At 33.7% G+C, this 21888-nt stretch overlaps 1 protein-coding gene and 1 long non-coding RNA gene across 2 annotated transcripts in view; one reads left to right on the top strand and one right to left on the bottom strand.

Moving 5' to 3' along the window:
* Positions 1–16113, top strand: part of LOC108917851 — a 124795-nt gene extending 108682 nt beyond the window's left edge. Inside the window, exon 3 of the long non-coding RNA XR_001964814.1 lies at positions 15972–16113. This is a non-coding gene — a long non-coding RNA (uncharacterized LOC108917851). The remainder of the gene's footprint in view (positions 1–15971) is intronic.
* The window catches only part of LOC108917850 (protein slit), a 362966-nt gene that overhangs the window by 110827 nt on the left and 230251 nt on the right, over positions 1–21888 (bottom strand). The gene's annotated exons all lie outside the window — the stretch shown is intronic.

Raw genomic sequence — 21888 nt, 5'->3', positions numbered from 1 at the left:
CACGAGAAATCGTAGTTTACGTCGTAAACTGTATGTCTTAATATTTATAAACAATTGCGCTACGATAAAAAAAAATTCTTATCTTGGCTCCTGTTGGTCGTAGAGGGTGCTTTTAAAAAAAAAATTATATTATTTTGCCAGCTATCCATTGAATCTATTTTTGGTGAGGTAGCATAAATAGCAACAATTTTATTCAAATTGTTTATAAGCGAAAAACGCACGGTTTTTAATGCACAATTTGAGGATGTTAATGTCAAAAAAACGGTGATATTTTTTAATAGGTCGCTTAATTACGTCTTAAAGATTACAATGACGCTTTCAGAATCATGTTTGGTTGAAAATTAACGCCTGTACAGAGGCTTAAAGTTCATAAAGCCTCCGTTATAAACAAATTGAATTGTGCGAAAACTATTGCACCTAACAGCGCCCACTTTTGACACACTTTTAAAGTATGACAAAACCCTCAACTTGTCATAGGTTTTATAAAATATTAACAATAAATGCGATAGTTATAAGCAAATAAAAAAGTGGGCACTTTTCTTGTTTTTTTGCAATAACTTTTTTGTTTATTAACCGATTTTAATTTAACAAGTCTCATTTTGTAGATAATTTTACTCCCTACAAGCTGTCTGAGAGTCACTTTTCGCTAAAATCGATGGTTTTCCCTGCAAAGTGAAAAAACTGTTTTCCTCACTTATTTGTTTAAATAGAAAAGTTTGCTAATAAAATTTTTTGACTCACTTGTCTTGTATTATGTTCCTTTATCTCGCGGATAGGACTTTTTTCGAGTAAAAATCTTATTTGCTTGGCCTACAATGATACGACACTTCTCCTCACCGACGTCTCGGATTTTCTCAAGCCCCAATTTTTTCAAACATTAATTTAATTAAATAACGACGTCCGCCGTAGAAAATTCCATCCTAATTCGGCCGAGTAGGCGCGCTGTCCGTCGAGGGTTTCCCCGCGCGTTTTACGACCTCCCGGACCGCGCAATTATACCATTTAAAAGCAATATAAAAGGGCCGAGTACACGGACGTTTACTGCCGAAGGTGATATTTAAATTACGGCTGATAAAGGCAGCGGATGGCCGGAGAACAAATGGGAACGAGAGACCGGCCCCGATAACGAGGCGCGGGCATTGTTTTTATGACGACCGGACTTCGATTTGGACGTCATAAAAACCCAGTGTGATGCTTCCCGTGGCAGATAAGACGGTGGAGAGGTCTCTTAACAAAGGAGCGTTTAGGAGCATCGAATGCTGCCAGAGGAGTTATTAAGTATTGGTATTGGCCGTTCGATGATTTGTCTTTTGTGATGGAACGTAAACTGTTTATCTGTTCGACGAAGTGATATACGATTCGTTTCTGAAACGATAAACGGTCGTTCTACAGGGCGTTTCTTAGGAATAGGACTGAATGGGAAATTTCCGAGAGCTATTCAGTCGTTTTGACGATTTTAAAACAAGTGTCAGTCTAACTGTTAACAATTAACTCTATGATTCACTCACAAAGTTGATAATGGTTTCTCGCAACCAAAACGTCGCAATGAAAATCTAAATTGTGAAATTCCTCGAAATAACTTGGTGTGAAGAAGTGTTTTGGAGATTTTAAAAATTCTTCTAAATAAACTAGTTGAAAAAATTATGGGGTCAAAAAAAAATCTAAATTTTCGGCGATTTTTCAAATGGCTGTATCTTTGATAAAAATGGTCGTATTGGAGTAAAAAAAAAGCAATTTGAAGCTTGAAGTTGCTAATTTTTGGATATTGCAAAAAAAAATTTCAAGGAACATCTATCGCGCAATCTTAATGAATATCATGAAAAAAAATTTTTCGAAATTTTTTTCGTTCTTAATTTTGGTGTACGGTCTTGAAAACATTTTTTCCAACTTAACCACCTTATGGATTAGATAGGTTGTTCATTTAGCTTCAATTTCTTTTTTTTTTTGTCTCGATACGACCATTTCTCGCTGAGCTATCGGACTTTCAATGAAATTGGATCATTTTCTCTTTGTTCATCGATATCTCAGAAACCAATGGTTGCACAGAAAATCGACGGTGGGTTTCAGAAACTTGAATGAATTCTCTACAAGGTCTTGGCACGTACTTTTAGAAAAAAAAAATTTTTATTCATAACATGCGACTGAAAAATCGTAAAAAATAGGACTTTTAGGGGTCTTCTAGAAAATCACGTGCCACATTAAGAATATTGGGAAAATTACTAATGTTAAGTGTACCTTTAAGGTACGTAAAGCCCTACAGAGTTTCAATTCGATCCATCAAGCCGTTTTTTTGTTTCATTCGATTGAATTTTTTAAAAAATTAAAGGTATCACGTTTTTAATGAAAAATGAAATAATAAGACATTTTTATCCTGATTTTTTTTACATTCTTATTGTAGAAAGCATTTGAAAATATGAAAAAAAAAAAATTTTTTTTGAAAAATTTTTTCGAAAAATTTTTATTTTAACCGTTTTTCAGAAATTTCGCAAAACCGCAGACATTAGCGTTATCCAAAGCGTACCACGTGGAGGTTGCACGGTCGGATTTACGCTTCTTTTACACACGACAAAAAAAAATTTTTTTTTTTAATTTTTTCGTTGGATTCACTCCAGAAAATTTATCTCAATAATCCCCAAGCATTGTCATAACTTCAAACGCTTTTCGCACGTGTGTAAAAGAAGCGTAAATCCGACCTCCACGTGGTACGCTTTGGGTAACGCTAATGCCTGCGGTTTTACGAAATTTCTGAAAATCGGTTCAAAAAACTTTTTCGAAAAAATTTAAAAAAAAAAATTTTTTTTTTTCATAATTTCAAACGCTTTCTGCAATAAGAATGCAAAATAAATCAGGAAAAAAATGTTTTTTCATTTTTCATTAAAAACGTGATCCTTTAATTTTTTTAAAAATTCAATCGAATGAAACAAAAAAAAAAACGGCTTGATGGATCGAATTGAAACTCTGTAGGACTTTTAGGGGTACAATGACCTGTAAAAGGCACACTTAACATTAGTCATTTTTCCGATATTCTCAATGTGGTACGTGATTTTTTAGAAGACCCCTAACAAGTACTATTTTTTACGATTTTTCAGTCTGTTAAGGATAAAAAAATTTTTTTCTAAAAAAACGTGCCAGGACCTTGTACAGAATTCATTCAAGTTTCTGAAACCCACCGTCGATTTTCTGTGAAACCATTGGTTTCTGAGATATCGATGAACAAAGAGAAAATTATCCATTTTCATTCAGTCCGATAGCTCAGCGAGAAATGGTCGTATCGAGACAAAAAAAAAAGAAGAAATTGAAGCTAAATGAACAAGCTATCTAATCTATAATGGTTAATTTGGAAAAAAAATTTTCAAGTCCGTACACCAAAAATAAGATCGAAAAAAATTTTGTTACTTGAAAAAATTTGTTTTTGCAAGATCAAAAAATTAGAAACTTGAAGCTTCAAATTGCTTTTTTTTTACTCCAATACGACCATTTTTATCAAAGATACAGCCATTTGAAAAACCGCCGAAAATTTAAATTTTTTTTTGATCCCTTATTTTTTTCCACTAGTTAAAAAAAATTAGACGATTTTCGAACAGAACTGTCTAAAACTTTTCCCATCCAACCATTTTCCTATCTCTTATGGTTTCCAAGATACGACTACATGCATCACTAGAATGGTCCACACTGTAGAAGCTTTTATTATTTTACACACTATCTTCAGCATGTTAGCTGCTAAAAATAAAAAAAACTGGGTATATATTTTTTTGTCAAAACTAAATGCTAAACACATTAGGATATATATTTTTTAAATACGTCTCTGTTTATTACACATACCTGCTGATCTGAATTTGCTGGCTTACGCATGCTGTGAGATCACTTTCCAATCCACAGGGTGTCCGATCCACAAGGACAAAATATCGAATATTGATACCATTTCGAAAACCATTACTACAGCAATTAAGTTAAAATTCTTCAAAAAAAAAAGCGAAATTTCGAGAAATTTTATATACAGAATAAGACATTTTCAAACAAATAACACAGTACACACTCCGTATGTTCAGCTGTCAAGAATTTTCGCTCTAAACAACCCCCTCGGCTCGTTTTTCCATCAACCTCTATTCAAGACGCCGGAAAACTCCATTAAAACTTTTTCGAATAACCGGCAATGCCTCCNTGATGGAACGTAAACTGTTTATCTGTTCGACGAAGTGATATACCATTCGTTTCTGAAACGATAAACGGTCGTTCTACAGGGCGTTTCTTAGGAATAGGACTGAACGGGAAATTTCCGAGAGCTATTCAGTCGTTTTGACGATTTTAAAACAAGTGTCAGTTTAACTGTTAACAATTAACTCTATGATTCACTCACAAAGTTGATAATGGTTTCTCGCAACCAAAACAACGCAATGAAAATCTAAATACAGTGAAATTCCTCGAAATAACTTGGTGTGAAGAAGTCTTTTGAGATTTTAAAAATTTTTGTAAATAAACTAGTGGAAAAAATTAAGGGATAAAAAAAAAATCTAAATTTTCGTCGATTTTTCAAATGGCTGTTTCTTTGATAAAAAATGGTCGTATTGGAGTAAAAGAAAGCAATTTGAAGCTTGAAGTTGCTAATTTTTGGATCTTGCAAAAAAAATTTTTTCAAGGAACACGTATCGCGCAATCTTAATGAATATTGGTGTACAGACTTGAAAAAAATTTTTCCAACTTAACCACCTTATGGATTAGATAGGTTGTTCATTTAGCTTCAATTTCCATTTCTCGCTGAGCTATCGGACTTTGAATGAAAATTAATTAATCTCTTTGTTCATCGATATCTCAGAAACCAATGGTTGCACAGAAAATCGACGGTGGGTTTCAGAAACTTGAATGAATTCTGTACAAGGTCCCGGCACGGTTTTTTAGAAAAAAAAAATATCTTTAACATGACTGAAAAATCGTAAAAATAGGACTTTTAGGGGGTCTTCTAAAAAATCATGTGCCACATTGAGAATATTGGGAAAATGACTAATGTTAAGTGTGTCTTTTACAGGTCATTGTTCCCCTAAAAGCCCTACTGTTTCAATTCGATCCATCAAGCCGTTTTTTGTTTCATTCGACTGAATTTTTAAAAAAATTAAAGGTATCACGTTTTTTTGCCTTTAAATGCTCATAATCTGTAAAAAAATGAAAAAAACATTTTTTTCCTAATTTTTGTTACATTCTTATTGCAGAAAGCATTTGAAATTATTAAAAAAAAAATTATTCAAATTTTTTTTCTACTGAAAAAAGGTGGTTTGAAAAAAACTGTTTTAATGTTCTGTAAATTCGGAAAAAGCGTTTTATGAATTTGATCGAGTGTGTAGATCGAGGTCAATATTCGGTTAAGGGTATCAACTTTTTTAAATTTAATTAAAATTCGGTCAGCATAATCACGAAAAGAAGTAGGAGAATCATATCGAAAATGCTTGGGGATTACTGAGATAAATTTTCTGGAGCGAATCTAACGAAAAAAAAAAAATTTGTTTCGAAAAAATTAAAAAAAAATTTTTTTTTGCGTAATTTCAAACGCTCTCTGCAATAAGAATGTAGAAAAAATCAGGAAAAAAATGTTTTTTTCATTTTTCATTAAAAACGTGATCCTTTAATTTTTTAAAAAATTCAATCGAATGAAACAAAAAAACGGCTTGATGGATCGAATTGAAACTCTGTAGGGCTTTTAGGGGTACAATGACCTGTAAAAAGCACACTTGACATTAGTCATTTTCCCAATATTCTCAATGTGGCACGTGATTTTCTAGAAGACCCCTAAAAGTCCTATTTTTTACGATTTTTCAGTCATAAATTTTTTTTTCTAAAAAAACCGTGCCTGGATCTTGTAGAGAGTTCATTCAAGTTTCTGAAACCCACCGTCGATTTTCTGTGCAACCATTGGTTTCTGAGATATCGATGAACAAAGAGAAAATGATCCATTTTCATTCAAAGTCCGATAGCTCAGCGAGAAATGGTCGTATCGAGACCAAAATAAAAAGAAATTGAATATCTAATCCATAAGGAGGTTAAGTTGGAAAATTTTTTTTCAAGTCCGTACACCAAAAATAAAATCGAAAAAAATTTCGAAAAATTTCTTTTCATGATATTCATTAAGATACGTGTTACTTGAAAAATTTTTTTTTGCAAGATCCAAAAATTAGAAACTTGAAGCTTCAAATTGCTTTTTTTTTTACGACCAATACGACCATATTTATCAAAGATACAGCCATTTGAAAAATCGCCGAAAATTTAGATTTTTTTTTGATCCCTTGATTTTTTCCACTAGTTTAAAAAAAATAGACGATTTTCGAACAGAACTGTCTAAAACTTTTCCCATCTAACCATTTTCCTATCTCTTATGGTTTCCAAGATACGACTACATGCATCACTAGAATGGTCCACACTGTAGAAGCTTTTATTATTTTACACACTATCTTCAGCATGTTAGCTGCTAAAAATAAAAAAAAACTGGGTATATATTTTTTTGTCAAAACTAAATGCTAAACACATTAGGATATATTTTTTTTAAATACGTCTCTGTTTATTACACATACCTGCTGATCTGAATTTGCTGGCTTTCGCATGCTGTGAGATCACTTTCCAATCCACAGGGTGTCCGATCCACAAGGACAAAATATCGAATATTGATACCATTTCGAAAACCATTACTACAGCAATTAAGTTAAAATTCTTCAAAAAAAAAAGCGAAATTTCGAGAAATTTTATATACAGAATAAGACATTTTCAAACAAATAACACAGTACACACTCCGTATGTTCAGCTGTCAAGAATTTTCGCTCTAAACAACCCCCTCGGCTCGTTTTTCCATCAACCTCTATTCAAGACGCCGGAAAACTCCATTAAAACTTTTTCGAATAACCGGCAATGCCTCCTGACTTAAATACATTTAATAAATCCAGAATATGTTCATAATTCGTCCATAAAAAGTTCCTAATAGCCAGAAATCCCCCAGAGCCGTCGGTTTATTTTTCTTTTAACGGGTCGAGTGTATGTGTGGCAACTTTATTTTCATTAGGGCGCGATACCGATAATAAATTATACCGTCGAAAACTTTTGATCCGAAAAATTTACTCCATAAAATAAATAAGGCTCTTCACAGGGAAAGTCGAGTGCCCGTTTTGATTAAGTAAATATAATAACGTATAATAGTTTTCAGTGTAAATATATAAAGTGTATATTCATCAGCGGCCGCCAGAAACTTACTCTTGATGGTGTGAGTATGTATTTTTTTTCTCACGAACATAAACACACCTCGTTGATTGAGACTGAGAAGAGTTTATTTTGCTACGATATTATAATTCCCGTTTAGTGACTGACGAGGTACCAAACAGATTGTGTGGTTTATTTTGGTAAAAATTTGATCGCTGTTTAAAAAAGGAGAGGCAACAAACAGCGTGTTCTAAATGTGACACGAACTGTTAGAAAATTTAAGGTGAAAAATCGATGAAAACGAATATCAATATAGCTTGTAAGAATTAGAAAAAATACTTGTTTTGTGTGTTTAGCTGTTTGTTGTTGCACCTTACAGTGGATATTTCTTCAAATACATTTACTTCAGCAACACCCAAAGTAAAGGTCCGTAGGCACTCCAAACAATTACCGTAATCGGTAGACCTGGGGGACAATAATTTCGAAGACGAATATGTTGCCGTATTGCCTCTTATCGATGGATTCTCTCGAGTTAAATAGGGGGCTATTAGGAGAACCTGCGAGCTGTTTAATTAACCAAGAAATGTAAATTTCCCGCATAAAACGCGACTGAATTAAGATATTAAATTCAACATAATAAATATAGGCGCAGATATCATCGAAATTTAAAACGACCATGCAGATTTCTGCCCAGTCGAGCGGAACGGAGCAGCAGCGCTGGCAAAAAAGGAGAACGCTTTATTCTGCTTGTTTATTATGCTCGTGAAAAGTGCATTAAAGTATCAGTTGTTTTGAGAAAGCACCGTTTTTAAGTTTCTGGTTTTTTTGTTGTGCACATTTAAAAGCTCATAACCACCCACCCGATGGCAGTTTGTTTCAACGTTCCATAATTTTCATTTGTAGCTTAAAGGAGAACAAAACTAATGTGGCGCCCAAAATAGTTATTACTTCTCAAATCAGATAACTTCATCACTACATATTATAAAACAAAGTCCTCCGCCGCGTCTGTCTGTTCGCGATAAATTCAAAAACTACTGCACCAATTTTCATGCTGTTTTCACCAATGGATAGAGTGGTTCTCGAGGAGGATATAATTTGTTAAGTTTTTGTATAAATTAACGATATTTGTTGGAGGTAATTGAAAAGCTATTTACACAAATACGGTATTAATCCTTATCATTTTAAATACGTTAGTTGGCTTGAGCATTTCATGAAAATTATTTTTTCCCTTTACACCGTGCAAATTAAATGAATACCTTAGGAGATATACCAAAATCAAAATAATGCGCAACGAAATTAATTTCGTGTCGCCGTGATTCGACAGGCCGCGCGGGCGCCCCGTGACCCCGCGCCTCGCATCCGAGCGAAAGTTTATGTAGTGTATCAATGTATGGTGGAATTGTGTATCTTATATATGCCTACAGAAAAGTCCGCGATGGCATATGTCTATATGTTAAAGATAACATACTACCTATATCCATTTTAATACCTTAAAAAATTGGCAGCAATTATAAAGCGGTAATGTAAAAGCTATTTACACAAATAGGGTATTAATCCTTATCATTTTAAATAAGTTAGAGGCTTTAAGCATTTCATGCACATTATTTTACTCTTTTACACCATATTAATTTAAATGAATATCTCAGGAGTAATCGCAAAAAAAATACGGACGCGAGAACAAAATTCAAGCGCCTCGCTTCGCTTGATGCGATCGCCGACCCTCCCCCCGCACCGTCTTGCCTACTGTTTAGCTAATAAGCCGAACGATAACGCGCGCGTGATCCTTTAATAAACTGACTTGGAGCGAATGGAGGTGACGACTGACGACTGTGTTTTCTTTCTGGGTGTTGTTGGAAAGTTATAATTGCGTTCGATATGTTAAGGTCACATTTTTGTTTTGTATTTGTTGTCTTTAGGTAGTCGGAACATACATAGATACTTGCAAACATACTTTTATTTCATTGAGTTTCAATAATTTGTTTGTTTTTTTCTTATTGTGAATCATTTAAAACTTCATAGTCGCATTTTTGTTTCGTGTTTGTTTTCTTTAGGTAGTTAGATACCTAACTACTTACTTATTAATTAAAATTGATAGTCCTGAATATAGGTACTTTAATAAAATTCGTTTTGTTTTCACATTGTTGGTAGTTACCTATACTGTTTTAAATTTAAAGGTTTTGCATTTTTAGTTTTGAGTTCGTTTGTTGTCTTTAGGTATATAGATATATTGTGAATTATTTTAAAATTAATATTAGGGTCGCATTAGATGAAAGATGATTGATTTTTTATTTGTTACGATTTAACTCAAAAACTACTCAACCAATTTTACCGAAAGCTACATCTCCTCGGAGTAACATAGACTATTTTATATTTGCCCGTTCGAAGCCGGGGCGGGTTGCTAGTTTCACGATAAAATTGAAACACCTGCCCCAGAAAAGTCCCACAATAAATTTTTCTTGTTTATTCCAACAAGTTTATTCCTCAAAGACCGTTTAAAATCAATTGACAAGACGCTGTGTCACAGACATAATGCCCTACCAAGCGAGGCCTCCTATGCCATCCGTAGAGTCGTTTTATAAATAGTTATAAATTATATCCAACGTGTACGTTTTATCTGGCTGCCTCGTGTAACGATTTATTTCGGAAAAAATAGGGAAGTATGTGAGCCAATTAAGTGTCCGTATAACTCACAGCGACGCCTCGTTATCTTCGAATTTCATCGATTCCCGAGTCCCGGCGTACTCGATACATGCGTAGAATTAAATCACGTGTATTCCACGGCAATTTATTGTGTTTGTGAGACGGTACTAACGAAATATATGTGCTTACGCGCGAGTTCTGAAAGAGCTGAGCTACCAGGTAACGACGACGTCGTAAATTACCCCAGAAGGCGCTCTCGTACTAATTTCGATAACTAACTTTTGTACAAACCTTAAGAAAAATAAATTGTGTCGTTTGTAACCATTTCTCTTGAGCTTGGTTTGCTTCCTGGGTTGAGTTAGGTCAATATTTTCTCAAGGCAGGTGGAACTTTAACAAAATTTTCAAAGACGAAGAATTTATGGGAAGCGATGGATGTAAAGAATGTTTATAGGCTTCCAGGATTAGAAACGGCGCGCCCCCTGAAGTTCTTACAGCTGTTAGAGGAATTAATGGCGTTTCAAAACAATAAAGTAATCGCCGTGGATGAAATATGCACTTCCTTGGTTTCGCCTTGGTTCGTTAACGTCGCTGTTTTACTCGATTTTAAGTCTCATTCGTTACTGTCAAGTGCCGAAAAAGTTACATAAATGGTTAAGACTGATCCTTTTTTCCGAAATATGGCAAAAATAAATTTTGGTGTAGTTTCGAATAAATTGATCGATGCGAAGCTTCAAATCAGAGGCAGATTATAATACAGCATTCTATTAAGCAATTTTTAAAATTAGGACTAGATTAAATTAAGAGAAGAGTTGGAATAGGTCTCATGTTTCCATAATTCAGACCATTATACAGGGGGATTCCGTCATAATGTCATTAATTTTAAGGGACGATTTTTCTCAAGCAGTGGTCGAAATCATTTAAAGGTTTGAAGAGAACTAGAATTTCGACTTCAATGGGTATTTCACAATTCTATCTGACTCAAAATTGTATTTCTAAGAGAAAAGATGCAATTTGATAAAAAAAAAGAAAGAGTAATTTTCGAGTTATATATTTTTATTTAAAATAAACTTAATACACATTTGAATAAATAGAACAAGTATAACCCTAAAACTTCGTTTCGCAAAAAACTTTTTGTAACAAATGCAACACAAAACATTTATCATATTTTTGCCTCAGCATTGTCTGGTTGCATTCGTGCTGCTCTATTTAAGTACACCCTGAATTACATCCCAAATTTTTTACAAATATCTCTATATAAATATAGAACTTACATACAACGCCTATAAATAACCTTAAATTTTTTTTTTACATTTCTACGGGGTATTAACATATGTTCATTTTTATACAAGTGTACATTTGAAACCTACAGTAAGTTATTTATGTTAATGTTTCCAGTGTTTTATTTAATCGCTTTCCAAACGGCAGTGATTGTGAAACAGACGGATGAAATATCTCTCCAATCTCGCCGCACTATCAACATCAACAACTGTAGAAATCACTTGGAAGGATACATTTACAATTTTCTCGATAAAAAATGATAACGTTTAAATTGAAGACAGGAACATTTAGTAAAACGTAATTCTACTCTGTACCCGTACAGGTGTACCCATCAACTCGGAAAAGGTTTTTCTTTGTTTTTATTCATTTAGAATGTAACTAATGACTTACGTACTGCGTCTGACGAGTTGAGAAACGACGAAGTCTGCGAGGGCAGCAGTACTTACCTGAAACAAAAAAAAAGATGCATTTTAATTCACGTTTAATACCGAGGTGTGTTATTACACTAGTCGAAATAAAGGTTACAGGCAGGTAATACACTCAGACAACAGTTTAATTGTAATAAAGTTAATGTATTGAAAAAAGAAGAGTACACAAGAGGTGGTAAAATAATCAAGTAGAGTATTACACTAAAACAAAGTTAAAATATAGTATCACCAATATTTTCTTTCATTGGTATTATACAGACAGCAATTCTGCAGTGCCTCATTCTGCGACTTAGATGGCAGTGCCGAAAACGGCCAATGTTAGCGGTTTGATAGTTTGATTATTATAAATCTACAACACACTAGATTTAATTGCAACGAAAACCAAGTAAATAACTCTCTCTTCTACATACGACAATTTGTTGCGGGTTGCCTAAATATGTGACCTCACACTAAAAGAGCCTATTACTAAAAAGGTGATTAAGATTTTTTTAAATTCAAAATAAAAATTTCTAAAGGTTAACCCATAATGGAGAATAGACTTCTTTGAAATAAATTACAATAAAGTGACTTCTTTGTCTACATTCAAATGCACTGTTTGTTTGTTAAATGAAACACAACCCGTGTTACTTGGATGAGACACTTTTTTCGGTGTATCTTCATAATAAATTCGGTATAAAATCTAGGCCCCGCTTTCCATCTTATTGAATCTAGCAACCGGGGCGATCCCCTTAAGAATAATCGAATGGAAAATGGAAATATTTATGCAGGTGGGGTCGCGAAGTGTCTTTATTATTTAGGACTGGGAGGCGCATTTATCTAGACGTTGATTAATGGTCTTCTCGGAGAGTACGAACGAACGGCTACGCCGACGAGGCGGCCGCGCTAAGTGTTTTGTATTCCCCGTAAGAGTTAATAGAAATATATTTTTCATGTTTCCCGGTAATTCCATTTGTAAGCTGCGACTGACGGTTTAATTCGTTGGGAACTCAACGGGGTGTCACTTTCTCGACAATGAAATGTGGATTAATCCCGCCTTGTTCGTATCGGCACTCTCGGTATACAGGGTGTCCCAGATACAATGGATCTGCGTCAGTATATCAGTTGAACAATGAATGTTTTGTTTATTTTGATGTACACTATCGCTTTCAAAACTGTATGTAGAAGCCCTGTAAGGGCTTCTAACATAGCTCCGCTGTATATTTCAAGTCCTTTCCCGCTTATGTCCGGCGACAGAAGCAGTCAGCTCATTATACCGAGTGATTTAATCACGGGAATTGTCCTCCGGAGGATCCAGGATCGCCGGCGGGTAGGACCCGTCCATCTATCGCGATCGTTCAGACTGACGTCGTCCTTATACGGGCCGCGTTTCCTCAACAAAGGGATCCGGTCTCGGGAGACGCCGTAAATAAGTGTCCATTGCAAAATTATATGATGGGCCTGGTTTACGTCAACTGCATTCGACTTGTGGGAACAGTCGAGGAGTTCGATTTCGCGTGGGCAGCTTTGTTTGAATAATACGTCCGGGGTACGATAGGCGGGGACGTGTTTGTAAAAGCTTGAGAAATGTTTGTTTTTAAATTTCTGTATCCGCAAATATCTCATCTGATAATTATCTAGATAGCAAGTCAACTTAATAAATATTATTTCTAATATATTGTCCACATAATTATTTGCTTGTGACAAATTTTAACCCTTACTTGAAAAAATAAATTTAACAGAATATAAATAGCTACATATATATAAACCAGAATATAAATAACTTTTTTATTTTCCGGTTTGCAAAGTAAAAGAAGAAGAAGAAGAAGTAGTAGTAGTAGTAGATTTTGTAGTTTTTTGATTTTTGAATGTTCGGATTTTTTAATTTTTGGATTTTTTGATATTTGAATTTTTGAATTTTTAAAAAAATGGATTTTTGAAATTTTGAATTGTTGGATTTTTGATCTTTTAATTTTTGGAGTTAAAATATTTGAAATTTAGATTTTTTTAATATTTGGATTTTTTAATTTCTGGAGTTGAAATTTTTGAAATTTAGAATTTTTGAATTTTTATTTTGAAATTTTAATTTTTTGAATTTTTGATTTTTTGATATTTTGAATTTTTGATACTTTGAATTTTTGAAGATTTGAATTTTTGGATTTTTGAATATTTGGATTTTTGATTTTTGAAATTTTAGGATTTTATTTTTGGAGTCTAAAATTTTTGAATATTTGGATTTTTGGATATTTGAAAGTTTGGATTTTTGATTTTTGAAATCTTTGAATTTCTGGATTTTTGGATATTTGAAATTTTGGATTTTTTAATTATTGGATATTTGAATTATTGGATTTTTGTATTCTTTAAAATTTGAATTTTTGGATTTTTCAATTTTTGAAATGTTGAATTTTTGAATTGAAATTTTTGGATTTTTTATTTCTGGTTTTAAAATTTTTAATTTTTGAAATTTTGAATTTTTGGATTTTTTAATTTGATTTAATTTATGGAAATGTGAAATTTTGTATTTTTGTATTTTTTAAATTTAGAATATATGGGATTTTTCAATTTTTGAACTGTTGAATTTTTGATTTTTTAAATTTTTGGATTTTTTATTTCTGGTTTTAAAATTTTTAAAATTTGAAATTTAGAAATTTTTAAATTTTGGATTTTTTAATTTTTGATTTTTTAATTTTTGGAAATTTGAAATTTTGTATTTTTGTAATTTTTAAATTTTGAATATATGGATTTTTCAATTTTAGAATTGTTGAATTTTTGAATTTTTAAATTTTTGGATTTTTTATTTCTGGATTTAAAATTTTTAAAATTTGAATTTTTGATATTTTTAATTTAGGAATTTTTAATATTTGGATTTTTAAATTTTTGGAAATTTGAAATTTTGGATTTTTGTATATTTTAAATTTTGAATTTTTGGATTTTTGAATTGATGAATTTTTGAAATTTTTGGAATTTTTAATTTCTGGTTTAAAAATTTTTAATTGAATTTTTGAATGTGAATTTTTGGATTTTTTAAATTTTGGATATTTTAATTTTTGAATATTTTGAATTTTGAAATTTTTGAATATTTGGATTTTTTGTTATGGAGATTTAAATTTTTGAATTCTTGGATTTTTGAATTTTTGGAAATTTGAAACTGGATATTTTAATATTTGGATATTTGAATTTTTGGATTTGAAATTTTGGATTTTTGATATTTTTGAATTTTTGGATATTTAGTTTTGGATATTTGAATTTTTGTAATTTTTAAATTATGAATTTTTGGTATTTTGGATTGTTGAATTTTTGATTTTTGAAATTTTTGGATTTTTTAATTTCTAGTTTGAAAATTTTTAAAATTTGAATTTTTGATATTTTGAATTTTTGGATTTTTGAAATTTTTGGATTTTTTAATTTTTGAATTTTTTGATATTTGAAAGTTTTGAATTTTTGGATATTTGAAATTTTGGAAATTTGAATTTTTGGATTTTTGAAATTTTAAATTTTTGTTTTTTAATTTTAAATTTTTTAAGTTTTGGAGTCCTCATGAAGGTGGGATAAGAAAACTACTAGCATGGTGTGAAACTTCTATATTCAAACATTCAAACATCTATTACACAGTATGTTTGTAGGCTTCCGTGACTGTCGTTAATGGTTGAATGATTTCCAGGCTGGTTGTCACGTCGTCGATATACAACTCTTGACGTTTCGAGAGACATATCAGAGTAACTTCTGAAGAAACGTCAAGAGTTGTAAATCGACGATGTGGCAACTAGCCCAGAAATCATTCAACCAACTATTACACAGTAATCACATTCAGATAAATATCACAAATTGGAGAATTCCCCACAACATTTTTATTCACGTATCCTCCAAAATAGTCCTAAGGCCATGGGACCGGTACTAATAACATTTTCATCATAGTCCTGAAAAGAAAGGAAATTTATAATTGTTACTCTTAAACTTAGTAGTTAGTTCTTAGTTCTTCACCGGTCGTACGAATTTTCACCGCCTTCGATAGATGACATTGATTGTATATGATTTATCGAAGTGGTGTGTACTCGGTACCACCCAAGCCGTGCGACGATGAAAAACACTATAATGCGTGTTGGGTCTTAACCAGCGACATACTTGCAGTAGTGCCTCGCGGCGTGGCGATTTTACAATTTTTTACGGCCGTCGGCATACCTATCACTGATAGCATCATAAACGTATTCGTCGCAAATACGAACGACGTTCAAGAAGATTTTCGGCATCGTTACTGGGGCACTCCCGCAAGTATGTCGTTGTCCTTAGTATCAGTCACTATTGAGCACTGTGTATATTTTTATACTGTCAGAAAATCCCCGATAGCCTCTCCGTTTCAGAGATTCATATCATATTTAAAATATTAGATATGTTTAAAAGTAATATACAGTGTTCGTTTTTATAAAAGCAATTCGAAAACCAACCAGTGATAACTTTATTAATTATATTGTTGCAGAAGGAGCCAAAGCAAATCAGACAAAGCCGATTCCGCAGAGACACCCTACAGAGTGATCGGACGTCAACCCTCGGACGGTGCGAAATTGTCTGAAGGAACCCCGAACCAGCTTCAGAAGTTAACACTTCACCCGTTCAATACGACACACTATGATCTGCCCTTAAAAGCAAAAAAATAAAGTATTGACTATAAATAATCTGTTTTTATGAGCTTTGGCTCTCACCTGAATTACGCTTAGTGATGGAATTTGAGAAAACAAACCTATGACACGAGCTTCTAAAGATCAACCCCATTCAAAGTTTCGCCCTGTAATCCTACTAATTTTCGAAAGTTAAGTCACTCTATATAATAGCACTATCTAACTATTACATCAGTCCCACTCGTGTACCACGATCGACTGAATGAATGCGCGTCCACGGAGGAAACTATTAAATTCCGATACTCTCATCTCCGACGTGGGCCTTTCGAGCGTCAAAAGTCCTCCTCGTGACCAGACAAGTGTTTTATATGCTAACCGCTCACTTTTTATCTGAAACATCTCGAGAAAACCCGGCAAACATAAACAACTTAATTTTTGTAGCGGATAACTGCACCGCCTCCACCTGGAGCGCCTCCTCTACGTGTGTACGTCGACCGCCCGCGGAAACCGTCCGACACGAAACAATCGAACAGCGCCTTAAGAAGATCCGGCTCACCTGTCGGATTTCCAAAGAGAGAGGTTGTCGATTATGCAGATCGCGTCCCCAATTTTTACGATTTCGATTGTCGTTGTGTGTGGTAAGCTTTACAGAGCAAAGAAAAAAATATACATACTCGTACATTTATATACAAACACGGTCATTTAAACCGTTAGACGTTAGTTCTAACTTTTCCGAGGTGTTAGAGCCATCCACTTTAGTTTTTATTTGACAATCTCGGCAAAATCGCACAGAAAATTAATATATAGCCGACGTTAGTCTACTTCATCTGGTCCCTGCATCATTATGCAAATTTTATGGCACATATAAAAAGATTTCCGACAGCCGGGATTTATGGTCATGCATTTAATATCATTCGCTATGCAAATTCTCGGAAACCAGCGGATTCCTTGCATTTTAAACAAAAACGAAGGCGTCTACCGAATCTCGTATGCCTACCAGCGAAGTTCTATGCAAAAGAAAGTTTTTCCGGCTCCAAAAACGCAGTCAACTATGAAATTTACCGGGAAACAGTCGCAATATAATATTTGTACAGTCACTAATCGAACAAAACAATTGATAAATATAAAATACTGAGTCAGTGACGAAATCTGTATATTGTCTTCCTATAATTTTGTGTATTTTAGTTATTTCAAACAGAACAATTTAAAAAAGGTTGTTTTTTTCTACCTCATGATTTAATTCAGCAGGAGGATGAATTTAAGGGTCGCATCATGAGGTATAAAATAGAATGGAATTGCCTCCTGGCCGGTTGAAAATATAAAACTGCGATATATGCGGCATAAAAGATCAGTGACCACAATTTTTATTTACCCTCATAAAACTTCGAAGGCTTAGAAAAAGGCGTCTGAAATTATTACTTGATTTCCCCTGATAGTTATCGCCTTGTGTATAAAAACTTTCTATGGGGTTGAACGCTGGCTCAACATCGGCATAGTTGGCGCTGGAAAATTCACCCCTCCCGCTCGACAGACGACGCGATAAAAGTAATAATAAAGTACTGGTACGAGTTGTGACACGAATAATAACTGAGACCGTTTTTAAAAATAATTCTATACAGCTTTCAAAATATTTCGAAGTGTTTGTGGTATTTCAATGTTGCTCTGGTAATCCGTATGTTTTGAAATACACTAATGCAAAGAATTAGGGTCAAAAGAATTTCCGAAAATTTTTCCATGATTTTGTGACATTTTGCAGCTCTAAGATTCTAGTCTTTAGATTTTTCGGCCGAAATTTTTTAGAAGCCAAGGTTATCATGCAATTCTAAGAAATAGCGCGACAAAAATTTTTTACAAATTTTCTTTTAGACCGAAAGATCTAAAAACTAGAATCTTAGAGCTTCAAAATGTTTTTTTTAATTCCCGATACGACCATTTTCCACCTAAATACAGACTGTCAAAAATAAAAGAAAAATTTCGGAAATTCCTTTGACCCTTTAATTGTTTACATTAGTCTATTTCCAAATGGTTTCATGTGTTTTGAAGTGTGTATGTACAGGTTTCGCGATCTTGTATCTATTCTCCTGATGTACATTATTCATTCCACCAGAAGAACTAAATTAATACGAAATTCTTTCTTATCAGGATATTTACGGCTTTTATATTGAAATCGGCAAGTCTCGTATCTGTCACCCCGCAGGATCTGGGATCCATTTCCTCTAAGAAAACGCCAGATATTAATCAACCGGTCATAAAAAATTTATGTCCGAACTATATCATCCCTAAGTAGCTGTCATAATCTGGGACGATGCAAAAAAACGCCAGTCCATAATGCCGGGCGGGCGTGATATAAGTCAGCCGGAGTAGGACGACATCCAATAAAATGCACATAAAATGAGTCGGGAATATCATTATTATTATATTTATTGCGGCGTCGCAGGCGCGCATATTTCTCTAGCGGTGATTTCTATCGATAATGGGCATGTTTGCGCGGTCTGAAATATATTAAGGTTTACCTTTTCGCTTCGAGAGCGCCAGCTTCATGTGGAAAATTTATTTGAGCACCAGAGTGTTTTTAGTAGTGTATTTCCTTCCTTAATCTTCAAATGTCATACTAGTGCGAATTCGCACCACCGTTTTTTTTAACAGCTGTTGAAAATTTTACGCCAGTTTTGATATAAATGTTATTTTCGTTAACAAATCTGAGATTCAAAGTTGACAAAACCCCAATTCGCACTAGTGTGACCTTTGAGGGTTAATAAAGTCATATTTTTTCGATACTTGTCTAAGATGTATGTGCAAAAGGTCATTCTTTCGAACGACTTGGTGCATGAGCCAAACAAATGACGAAATGGTAGAAGCAGGAGTATTACCCGTGTTGCTGATATTCTCATGGACTGTTCTAGTTTATAATACGCGTAGTTCCAGGCCATTGCGGCATTGAAGAAACGATATCCTGCAATTTTCGTGAGCTACCGACACTCGATACTTATGCACGCAGTACCCATACCATTAAAACGCGAACTAATTGCCGTACTTCAAACAAAACGCATCTGCGGCATTATTTTTAGTAATAAGTGCCTTCGCGTTTATTGAACTGCTTATTTAATACACGTTTCGAAGCAGTATTTACAGTACGTCGCGCAAAATTTACGGTTATGGCGATTTTCACACTTTTTTCGCCGCCTGATTTATTGATTCTGGTGGGCCCCCCGGGGTCAGCACATAAACACAGCCTTAAACACATAACGTGAAATTTGCTAATTATTTTTTTATGAACGTCATAACGAACATCCTCGGAAAGCGTCGTGGCAGGTTTATTTATCGCGAACGTTACGAGGTTCGCAACCTTGTCTCCGTTTCCCCTCAATCATTTAACTCCTGCAGTTGAGCGTCCTGCTGGGAAAAATATCAGTCAGGTGGTTTAAATTAAATCTGGACGGACAGGTTTTAGAGCTGTATTTGTTGTTCGCAAGAGAATTTATCAGGAAACATATTTTTTCTAATTAGCAAAATTAAAAAAAGACTTATTGCACAGTCATTGAAGCTGAAAATCAGCTGTAACCTCCGAATCAGTGGCGTACACAGCTTTTTTTTAAGGGGGGGGGGGTTACACTTTGCAGTAAGATTTTCGCGGCACGAAACTAGAGCACAGGGAAGCAGACGAAACTAAAAAGCGACGTTGCAACGTTTAGTCCGATTCAAGTACGATACTGGAAACAACAAAATATATACGGCAATAGGAAGTTTTAATAGGTATATAATTATTGTTAAAAGTTAAAGCTCATAGGGGGGGGGGTGGTGGACCCCCCCCACCCCCCCCCCCCGTGTGTACGCCACTGCTCCGAATTCTTTGAAACTGCATGGATTTGCATGAAAATTTAGAATAAGGCTCATCTTAGGCTCAAGTTCAAAAGTGACATAAGCCCGATTGACGCTTTTTGTTTTTTAGGGGTAAAAACTACCCCTAAGTGAAAAACATTGAAAAAATTAAGTTTTAAGCATTTTATTGATAAAAATCTTGTTCAAGCACAAAGATTAAATAATGTTTCATGTTCTCGAATATGTTTTATGATATATTTGATCTTTTCGACCCTTTATTTAAGCTTAAAAACTACCCTTATGCAAAAAATAATGATAAAAAATTACATTTTAAAGATTTTAAATGATTAAATCGTGCAATTATTTTAAATAAAAGTTACCTTATAGCTAATAAAATAATTTCTCCCTTTCAACCCCTAAAAACCTCCCCCGTATTGACAAAACTGATAAAAAATTACTTTTTAAAAGCTTGGAATGCTTTAACGGTGCAATTATTTAAAATAAATTCCCTCATTGCTTATGAAAGAATTTGTATCTCATAACACTTTTCAACCATTATAAATCACCCCTGTGCTAAAAAAATGATAAAAAATTAAATTTTAAATCTTGGAATGCTATAATTGTGCAATAATTTGAAATAAAAATTCTCTTATATTGTTTATGAAAGAATATTTTACTTTTGCCATTTTCAACTCTTATAAACTACCCTTTTACCGATATTAATGTAAAATATTTTTATTATAATCGATTTTTAAATATAATCAATCATAAAAAAAAAATTGCTACGCTGCATATAAATAATCACACTAAATTTTTTTACTTATTTTATTTGTATAATATTTAAAGGACCCCGCAATAATCTTATGGAAATTGAGTTTCTGTCAAATTGTCTGAATTTTTGATATGTTGTAGATTTTGTCATCCTGAACAAAAGTCTCCATGGGAACAAAGCTACGGAGCTGCCAAAGCTCCCCTGACCCGTTGCAAAACAATTCATTTTCAATACTATTTACAGATGTCAAAAGCATATTTTAATTATTCTAATATATAGGGTAATGTTTTTGAGGTCACTGGATTCAACCCTCATGTCAGATTGGACAAATTGACCGTTGACAGCTGTCAATACACTGTCAACGAAGAATAGAAAAGTAAATATCCTCTTTTCACATTGAGAGTGGGCTTTTGAGGGAGCTGAATTCAATTCTCATGCCAGATTGGCAAAATTGACAGTTGACAGCTGTCAATTGACTGTCAACGAGGAATATAAAAGTAAATATCCTTTTTTCACATTGAGAGTTTGGGTTTTTGAGGTCGCTGAATTCAATTCTCATGTCAGATTGGACAAATTGACCGTTGACAGCTGTCAATTCACTGTCGTCGAAGAATAGAAAAGTAAATATTCTCTGTTGACATTAGGAGTTTGGGCTTTTGAGGGAGCTGAATTCAATTCCAATCTGGCATGAGAATTGAATTCAGCTCCCTCAAAAGCCCAAACTCTCAATGTGAAAAGAGAATATTTACTTTTCTATTCTTCGTTGACAGTGTATTGACAGAGCTGTCAACGGTAAATTTGTCCAATCTGACATGAGGGTTGAATCCAGTGACCTCAAAAACATTACCCTATATATTGGAATAATTAAAATATGCTTTTGACATCTGTAAATAGTATTGAAAATGAATAGTTTTGCAACGGGTCAGGGGAGCTTTGGCAGCTCCGTAGCTGCCAGAATGTTTCTTTTGGCGCTTTGTGCCCATGGAGACTTTTGTTCAGGATGACAAAATTTACAACATATCAAAAATTCAGACAATTTGACAGCAACCCAATATCCATAAGATTATTGCGGGGTCCTTTAAATATAAAAATGTCATTAGTTTTTTTACCATAACTTGGTCAATTTTGAAGCTGTAGTATCCTACAAAAAAGCATTTTAAAGATAATTTCAAGAGCTGTAAGATCGT

This window comes from Anoplophora glabripennis, unplaced genomic scaffold (assembly GCF_000390285.2).
Source record: "Anoplophora glabripennis isolate ALB-LARVAE unplaced genomic scaffold, Agla_2.0 scaffold17, whole genome shotgun sequence".
NCBI lineage: Eukaryota > Metazoa > Arthropoda > Insecta > Coleoptera > Cerambycidae > Anoplophora > Anoplophora glabripennis.
This window is presented reverse-complemented; position numbering and strand designations above follow the sequence as displayed.